Below are 9,673 nucleotides of genomic sequence, written 5' to 3'. Positions count from 1 at the left end.
TTCCTATAGTTTATAGCATTGCTGGCTGCAAGCATTACAGATCTTCTGTGAATTTTGCTATACTCTTTATGCTTTGATTTTTTTTTTTTTTTTTTTTGGTGGAGGTGCCAGGGATTGAACCCAGGGCCTCGTGCTATGCTTTGATTTTATGTCCACACTCATGTTCATTATAAGGTTGTTATTTCTTTATTTAACCAATTTTATGGCTACGTATACAAGTTTGAATGGGGATGGGGGGGTTAAGTTAACCTGATGACAGTATCTTTGCTTGATATGACACTGCTGCTTATACCATCAGTTGAGCTGATTTAACAAAATTTATAATGTATTCAGCAGCTGATGGCTTGAGCCTAATTGAACACAAATTTATAATGCCATCCAGTGTTGTAATTAAAATGAGGTAAAATTAGCTCATCACATATATACGCTACCAAATGTAAAACAGATAGCTGGTGGGAAGCAGCCGTATAGCACAAGGAGATCAGCTCGGGGCTTTGTGACCATCTAGAGGGGTGGGATAGGGAGGGTGGGAGGGAGACGCAAGAGGGAGGAGATATGGGGACATATGTATATGTATAGCTGATTCACTTTGTTATAAAGCAGAAATTAACACACCATTGTAAAGCAATTATACTCCAATAAAGCTGTTTAAAAAAACTATTAAAAAAATTAGCTCATCAGATATTGTGTATACACACTCTCCCCGTCAGCGGCCTTTGTTTTGTTTATGGTCAATTACATTTTCAAAGTGGAATTCTCAGAAGAATCCATCAGATGAATGGACATGAAAGGAAACCAACCAAGGACTTGAGGGGGCTCTAAATTGACCAGGAAACACTCAGAAAATATTTTCAAACAGTGAGAGAAATTAATTTTCCAAGGTGGAGATTTTGGGGTGTGATTAGTGTTCTATGCTATTTGAACGACCACAGAATTATGGGAGCCGAAGGGGGCTTGGATGCATTAAAAAGGAATTGTCTGTGTTTCTCTGTCTGGAGTCCAGGCCATGCAGGAAAGAGAAAAGGGGACATCCCCCACTCCCTGCCCACCGCCAAAGAAAACCAATTCCTTAATGATGATCTGCAGGCATAGATCATCATTCATTCCAATTGGTCTTTGCTATGTGGTGACTTAATCTATCATGAGGGCATCTTCAGGGTTAAAATTACATTTTGTGGGGCTTCCCTGGTGACGCAGTAGTTGAGAGTCCGCCTGCCAATGCAGGGGACATGGGTTCGAGCCCTGGTCCGGGAAGGTCCCACATGCCATGGAACAACTAAGCCCGTGCGCCACAACTACTGAGTCTGCGCTCTAGACCCTGTGAGCCACAACTACTGAGCCCTAGTGCCACAACTACTGAAGGCTGCGTGCCTAGAGCCTGTGCTCCGCAGCAAGAGAAGCCACTGCAATAAGAAGCCCGTGCACCGCAATGAAGAGTAGCCCCCACGCGCTGCAACTAGAGAAAGCCCACGTGCAGCAACGAAGACCCAACACAGCCAAAAATAAATTAATTAATTTAAAAAAAAAAAGAGGTACAGGGAAAGGTGCTGGTGATGGGGAAAACATTCTCACCATGGGGCTCTTGTTTGCCTTCTGCTGTAGTAGAATACAGCTTTCTTCAACTGGATAAAGTAGTCATGAGATTTGTCGGGTGCTCCCTTTATTTGGGGCGTGAACACTGATCTGTTCTGGGAGGGGGCTCTTCCGCCCCAGCCTGCCCCCCCCGCCTCTCCCCACTGCCCCCTGGTGGTGTTGGGCTATAGCTGGAGTTAGCCGAACTCAAGGGTGAGACCCCCAACTTCAAGTTCAGAGGATTCCCCCAAACTCTCTCAGGTTCGATAATTCACTAGAACACCTCTCAGGACTCAGGAAAGCACTGTGCTTGCAATTACAGTTTTATTAGAGCAGAAGGGTACACGTCAGAACCAGCCAAAGGAAGGCTTTGGCTTTTGCCAAGTCTGGGAGGTGTCCAGAAGTGAAGCTTCCGCCATCCTCTCCCCGAGGAGTCCTGATGCCGTTAACCCTCCCAGCCATGATGTGTGACAATACTCCGAGTACATTGCCATACCATAGACTGGGGGCTTAAACAACAGAAATGTATTGTCTCACAGTCCTGGAGGCCAAAAGTCCAAATTCAAGGTGTCGGCAAGGTTGGTTTCTTAGGGCTGTGAGGGAAGGATCTGTTCCAGGCCGTTCTCTTAGCTTCTGAAGTTCCGGCTTATGGTGACTAACTCTAATTTTCACACGCTATTCTGTGTGTGTGTGTGTGTGTGTGTGTGTGTGTCCATATTTCCCCCTTTTTATGAGGACACCAATCATATTGGATTAGAGCCCACCTTACTTTAACTCTGTAAAGACCCTATCCCTAAGTAAGGTCACATTCCGAGGTAGGGGGCTTTAGGACTTCAACATATGAATGGGAGAGGGGGAGACACAATTGATCCCATAACACAGTAGCACCCAAGCTGCATCGCAGCTTCCCCTGGTGGTGGCCAGAGCCCTTCTACCATGGAATTACCCCTCCTACAAGGCTCCTATGCGCCTTTAAACAGTTCCAACCTGCCCCCTGGAGAGGCAGGCTGGCATCAGACGCCAGGGCCAGGGCTTTTATCCAGGCCATTGTTACAGATGGTGCCGCTGAAAGCTGTGTTTTAATACCTTCTCAGCAGTGTCCCCCCTGCGCTCCCCACCTCTCTCCGGCCAGAAGCCTCATGTGATCAGGGGCCCCACCAGCTGCTGGCTAGGAGGGAAGGTGGGTGTCTGCAGTCATCTGCTGGGGATAGGGGGGCCATTTATTTGGGGGGCTCCCTGACAGAGCAGGGGGGGAGGCACCAGGTGTCCAGCCTGTGTCTAGCCTCAGACATGCCTGCAGACACAGCAGCAAGGGGTCATGATTTAACCAGAAATCAGGTCCTTGCTCTTGGCAATAGGGTTATTCTCTTTCCTGGCCTTTTCCCCCAGCCATTTAAAAGGTTCCCGTGGGTGTATCTCATGGGCACATCCCATGGGTGTGTCCCACCCTTATTCCTTCTCAATATGCAAAACACACCTGCAGCTGACCCTCACTTCTGCGGATGACAGCTTGGAACGGCCAGGAATTGCACATCTGTTCCCAGTACCGACCTGAAGAGCATCTAACTGTGTTCCTTTGACGCCCCGTGTTTATTTCTCTCTTGACAGATTGTGGGCTCATAGCTCAATTAAGTGAAGGTAAACTAGATGACTTATATTCCCCAGCAAAGGCCAATGCAAGCACCTTGTGCCTTTGAGTCAGGCTTCTCGGTGCCTCTGAAAGACCCTGAAGGCCATGGGCCCTGAGGACTTGCTGGGGCATGGGAGCAGGTCAGATAGCATGTCCCCACATCTGGCTGGGATGAAGCTCCCCAAGGGTATGAGGATCTGTCAGTCAGAGAAAACAATACTGGCTACTGCTGGTGCTGGGTCAAGGGCAGCCTTGGGCCCGAGGGACCCCAGCCCAGGAACTGTCCTGCATTTGGGTTGGGGTGGGTGGAGGACAGACAGTGCAAGTACAATGGCATGTGGGGACCCTGCAGTGATTGTAATAATCATCACAGCTGTCCCTCACTGAGGGTTTACACCAGCCTGAGCCCTCCATATGCACCATCTCCTTTACTTTGCACAAAATCCCTACAAGGTCTGTGTTATTACTACCACCTTATAGATGAGGAAACTGGCTGGGACAAGTTAAGTAACTTGCCTAAGGTCAAGGTCAAAGCTACAATTCACACTCAGTCCTGCCCGACTCCCAGTCTGTTCTCCATCCACCATTGTGCTCATGGCCTCCCACCTGGAGTCCAGGAAGAGCTGAGCCTGGGACCCTGAACTAGGCTCGGCAGAGAGACCCTTTGATTTCTCCCCCTCCTTCCTCCTCCAGGACCCCTGACTCCCTGCTTGCAGTCAGTAGTTTTCATCTAGTGCAGGATCTGCTTCCTATAAAAACAACTTAGGAATGTGTGTCAGACCTTTATCTATATCTTTCAGGGAACTGGGAGTTCCATGACTCTGCTATGTGGCTGATTTATAGTCTAAATTGTTACCAGTTTCCCAGCCCAACAGCTACTGTATTCTTTGTTTCTACATCTTTTACTTCAAAGGACAGGGACACAGGGGCTTGTATATGGTTTCAATCCCTGCTTTTCTTTGATACTCCTCAATCTTGAGGGTAAGAATTTTGGGACAAGAAAGGTAATAAAGTGTTGATAGAGAGGATAATCATAAACTCAGTAGAAGAACTCGGTTTTAAAGGGACTCGCTTTCAAAGTGATCCTCATTTATCCATTCAACTACTTCAGAGGACAGGACAGACAGCAGATAACAACAAACAAGTGTTGGCAAGGACACGGAGCATTTGGAGTCCTCATACACTGCTGGTGGGAATATACAGGGGTGCGGCCACTTTGGAAAACAGTGACAGTTCCTCAGAACCTTAAATAGAGAGTTAGCATGTGATGCATCAATTCCACCCCAAAACAAATGAAAACATATGTCCGCATAAAAACCTGTACACAGATGTTTACAGCAGCACTATTCATAATAGCCAAAAAATAAAAACAAGCTATGTGTCTTTCAGTGGATGAACAGATAAACAAATTGTGGTCCATCCATACAACGGAAGAGTATTTGATAATAAAAAGGAACAGACGAACTGGCACATGCCACGACGTGGATGAACTCAAAAAAACACTGCACCGAGTGAAAGAAGCCAGACATAAACAGGTCCCATGTTGCATGATTCCTTTTCCATGAGATGTCCAGCATAGGCAAACCCACAGAGACATAAAGTAGATGAGTGGTTTCGGGGCTGGGGAGAGGGGAGAATGGGGAGGGACAGCTAATGGGGATGGGTTTCTTTTGGGGGTGATGAAAATGTTCTAGACTTAGATAGTGGTGATGGTCGCACGAGCTTGTGAATATACTAAAAAAAAACCTCTGAATTTTACACTTTAAAATAGTACATTTTTTGGTGTGTAAAATATGCCTCAATTAATTTTTTTTCAAAAGTAAAGGGATATAAGACTGCTCAGGAAACTATACAATATTATTGAGAAATGGCAGATCAAATAAGTGGAGAGATACACTATGTTCAGATGGGAAGAATCAATATTGTAAAGAGGTCAATTGCCTCCAGATTGATCCATAGATTCGGGGCGTCCCCAGTCAAAATCTGGCCCCTTACCTTCCCAGTCTTAGCCCAGAGTCCCACACAGTGGAGGAGCCCCCAACCTAAGTGAACATTCTCACCTGCTTTCTGAGGGAGGGAGAATGAGATGTTGTACATGGAATCTCTCTGAGGCCTCCCTTTTCACAGCTCCGGATGGTACAGCCCAGGGAGCCAGGCTCCGAAGACCTCCCAGAATGGACTCGGAGCACGGCTGCATCATCTCCCAGCAGCAAATGTCTTGCCTCAGTGCAGCAGCCTCCAGCTACACCCTTCCTTTCAGAGTAAGTGATTCTGGGCTTCCCCCAGCTCTCACTGTGTAACTCCATGTCCTAACAACTCCTCTCACCTCCTCCTCCTCCAGTGCCCTGCTTTGCCCAGCTGATAACGACGCTGTTGCAGCATCCAGGACCACAGGGATGGAGGCTTCCCGGGAGCAGGGACGGTCTTTCCCTTTGCCGTCTGCAGCCTCCAGGTACACAGTAGGCACTCAGTGTTTGCTGAATAACTGTTAGTGCCTTGAGGCAGGCAGGCAGAAGAGACAGCCCCACAGTATAGAGCACCCAGGGAGGGGCGGCAGGAGGTGACGGCGACAGAGTAAGGCAGTGGTCAGGGCTTCTGCAGAGGGGTAAGGAGTGGGACAGAGCAGAGAGAGCCCTGTCCCAAGGGACGAGCGGGGACAAAGGCCCCAAGTCTTAGGGGCTGGCTCTGCCTTACACAGACCATGGGACCAGGCCCTTCTGGTCCAGGGAGGGGCACCAGCAAGCTTGGGAGCCTTTTCCCCCTCATGCCTGTGGTTCAGGAGGAACAGGGGCTGCCGCCACAATTCTGGGAACAGCACGTAATGGGGTGGATGAGAAATGCCTGGGGGGGCACTGCCAGCTCTTTCCCCTCCATTACCACACCCACATGGGGAGCTCCCCAGACCCCACCAGCACCCAGCGCCCCAGCCCTTCTCCCAGGCCAGCAGCACGCCCAGGCTTCTGCTTCAAGGGGCTGCGCTTCCGAAACCCCCTTCCTAATTAGTTTTCTCCCACCACACCCTGATGTGCTGTAACAACAGTGCACGAGACCCTATCTGCGGCGGACGTCACTCAGCTCCCCAGAGCATCCCGGGTAGGGAAGCACGCCTTCATTAAGCAAGTTAATTACTTGCCAGCTTGGGAGCCTGATCAGGCCTTGGGCAGGGGATGCCCTGGGCCTGCTCTGATCCCTGTAATCCCAGGGCATCCCTGATGCCGACGTGGGACCTAGCTTGAGGCTTTCTGAGCATCCCAGAATCCCGCATTCATCACTCGGCCAAGAAATCTGGCCACAGACTGGTGGGCAGAAGGAGCCTTAGTCTGGGCAGGGATGTTCATAGCAGGAGAAATGGCTTGAGCAAAGAGAAGAGAAGTCAGAGGTGGGTTCCTGCTGGTACCCAAAGCTCCTGTGAGGACTTTGCTCTGTGACATGAGCCTTCAAAGGGTTTTGAACAGAAAAGCAGGAAGGAGGGACACGACCTACCTCATGCTTTCCTTCCAGCTGCCCCGCTGAGATTCGATTGTGGGAACAGCAGTGGACACAGGAAATATGAATGCAGCGGTCTGGGGTACAGAGGATGACAGCTTGGGCGGGGGTGGGAGCGGGGGAGGTGGGATTCTGGATGCGCTCTGCAGGTGGCGCCCGTGAGACTTGCGGATGGGTTCGGTAGGGCGTGTGAGGGGAGGAGGGGAAATCAAGACAGCTGCCACGGATATGCGTGAGCAACTGGACACCGGAGTTACTAAGAACGAGATGGGGGGTCCTTGCGGAAGGCTTAGGGTGGGGGAGGAGCTATTGGGAATTCAGTCTGCGGGCAAGTGAAGGAGTCGAAAAGGCAATTGTCCCTGTGAGCCTGCAGTTTCAGGCGAGGTCTGGTCCAGAGCAGTACGCTGAGTGGTCATTGATGAATTGATAGCTTTGAGGCTCACCAAGTGGGGAGAGTGTAGTCGGACGAAGAGGCCCGAGGTCCGAGCCCTGGGGCCCAGTTAGGGGGTGGGGGAGGGGCAGGGGCAGCGTGGGGGGCGGGGGCTGGGGATGAACTGTCGGATTTAGCAGCGGGGGGGTCGTGGGGCTTCAGGAGCTGCTCCCGAGGATCAGTGTGGGCAAAACCTACCTGGAAAGGGGTTTAAGAGATGAGGTGGGGGGGGCCAGGGAGAGCCTTGGAGGCTGGGGGAGTCTTGTTGCGAAGCAGAGCAGGAAGATGGGCAGAAGCTGGAGCAGGAAGTAGGGTGGGAAGGGAGGGTTTCCACGTGGCAGGAGTACCCCGTCCCCCGCCTCCCCTTCGAAGCCACACCGTGGAGTGCAAAGTCGTGATTTTACCAAATTCAGAAGGAATCCAGGCGGCCCACAAGCTACACCAACGGCCACCCCCAGACAGATGTCGTCACTTTCCCACCCGCCCGTGACTCCTTGGCGCTGCTGCAGGAACTGGCAACCCGTGCCTGCCTCCTCCCCTGCCTCCCTAGCTGAATAATTTAGGCGCTATTCTAAGTTAAAACCAAATAAAGCAATTGAGAGTGACTAATTCCTCGTGAAATTTATGTCCCCCCAGACGTCTTGCTGGTAACAATGCCGGGAGCCATTTATCCCCCTTAATTTCAGCTGTGCTGCTACTGGAAGGAGCTGTCCAGCTGAGGTAGCCTTGTCTCGTGCAGCCCAGGGGGCAGGTTGGCCACACAGCTGCCGGAGGGCCGTCCAAACCTGCAATGTACACGGGCGGGTTCTCAAGAGATGGCATCACGCGCATAGCCATTCACAAGGCCATCTCAGGACTTCACAGTTGGAAACGATGGAGGGAGAGTGCTGAGCTGAGCTGGACCAGAGACAGTGTGATATGAGCAGGTCCCCGAGGACCAGGGGCTTCAGAAAGGTGGCAAGAAGCTGCGGGGGCTTACGGTGAGCAAACATGTCTGGAAGAACATGAGTGGGGCAGGGAGAGGAGGTGGAAGGAGAGAGAGAAGGGAAGGACCCTCCTCCCCCAGGCCCCATCTCTGCCCCACTCCTCAGGCAGAGCCCTCAGCCCCCCTGGGGTCCCAGCCCCTCACCCTTCCCTGACCTCAGCCCTGTCCCGACTGGGCTGGGAGCATCTGTGTCCAGCTTATCCTTTCTCTAGACTGGACACTCCTTGCCGAGTGGGAGTCTGGGAGAAGAGGCATCTAGCAGAGGGAACAGCCAGTGCAAAGGCCCTGAGCTCCCACATTCTTCCGTGTGTTCAAACAGCAAGGAGACCAGCAGAAGTGGCAGGACCTGGGTCTGATCCATGTCGTGTTCAGCACAGGCCTGGCACGTAGTAGGAGCCTTAGGATGGCAGGTGAATGAATCGGGAAGGGGTAGATAGATATATACGTGTGGGGTAGACGGCCCTGTCCAGGCATCACTGTGGTTGTATTATGCTCTGGACCTGAAACGTGTCTGCTTCAGTGCTGTGAGCGTGGGGTGGCCATGGAGTCCTGCCTTTGTCTCCCTGAGTCCCCTCCAGGGCTGTCGGGAGCTGGGTGTCAGGACCCTGGTGATGAACCGAGGCTGTTGGTACCTTCCTGCCTGCCTGACACACAGGCACCCCTCCCACCCAGCAGGGGGCCTGGGCGTCCTCCTCTGTACGATGGGGAGGCTGGGGGGGGGGGGATGTCCAAAGTGGAGACAGGGGTGGGGGTGAAGGTCTCGGAGAACCTGGCTCTTGTAATCAGCCCTGTGGGCCGGGGCATGTTTCCTTCCAAAAAAGACTGGGGGTGGCAGGAACCTCCCTGGAGGTTCTAGGGAAGGCACTAGAGGCAGAGACAGGAGACTGGGAGCCCCACAGTCCCCAGCAGCAGGCTCTGAGTTTGGACAGGCGGCAGAACGCAGACCCTCCTCCATCCTGTGGGAGGAGCAAGGGCTGCAGGGATGGACCCTGAGGCTTCCACCCAACTGATATACGGGGCTGCTTCATTCCCTCCAGGGAACAGGGTCCCAGGGGCCTATCAGGGAGGGAGGCCTTGATTCCTGAGTAAAAGAACATGTATTGAGCACCTGTTGTGTGCTGGCACACCTCCGCAGGCCTCTTCATTAATTCTCACAAGCTTGAGGTAAGCCGTCTGTCTCCATCTTAAAAGTGGGAAACAAGCTCAGAGATGTAGTGTGACTACCCAGAGGTCACACAGTATGTGAGTGACTGAGTTGGGGTTCAAACACAGATTTCTCTGGCCCCTTGTGGATTCTACCAACGCACTGTTGGCTATCTGTTCCTGAATCCTGATTTCAAGAAATGGAAGTTTTCACGTCAGAGAAAACCTTTGATTTTCTCCTTGAAGGGATGATTCTCCTGTCCCTGGAGTTCAAAGGGGCTTCAGTTACTCTCCCTACGTCATACTTCCCAGGATGAGTCAAAGGCACTAAATTTACTGTGTTTAAAGCGACTTCTTGAGCATCCCAGCAAAGGCTCTGATTTATATCCAAGGCGTTGTTTTAAACATGTAACAAATGATAAAAATC

General features: G+C 51.5%; 1 long non-coding RNA gene across 1 annotated transcript; it reads left to right on the top strand.

The window, feature by feature from the left end:
* Positions 1 to 5,567: 5,567 nt before the first annotated feature.
* LOC307198323 lies at positions 5,568 to 8,425 on the top strand. Its single transcript, XR_013831611.1, has 3 exons — positions 5,568 to 5,654; positions 6,704 to 6,770; positions 7,532 to 8,425. It is a non-coding gene; the product is annotated as an uncharacterized lncRNA (long non-coding RNA).
* The last annotated feature ends 1,248 nt before the right edge of the window (positions 8,426 to 9,673 follow it).

The sequence above is a fragment of the Stenella coeruleoalba genome, assembly GCF_951394435.1.
Source record: "Stenella coeruleoalba genome assembly, chromosome: 15".
In the NCBI taxonomy this organism is placed as follows: domain Eukaryota; kingdom Metazoa; phylum Chordata; class Mammalia; order Artiodactyla; family Delphinidae; genus Stenella; species Stenella coeruleoalba.
The sequence above is the reverse complement of the archived record's forward strand: the minus strand, read 5'-3'. Positions and strand labels throughout refer to the sequence as shown.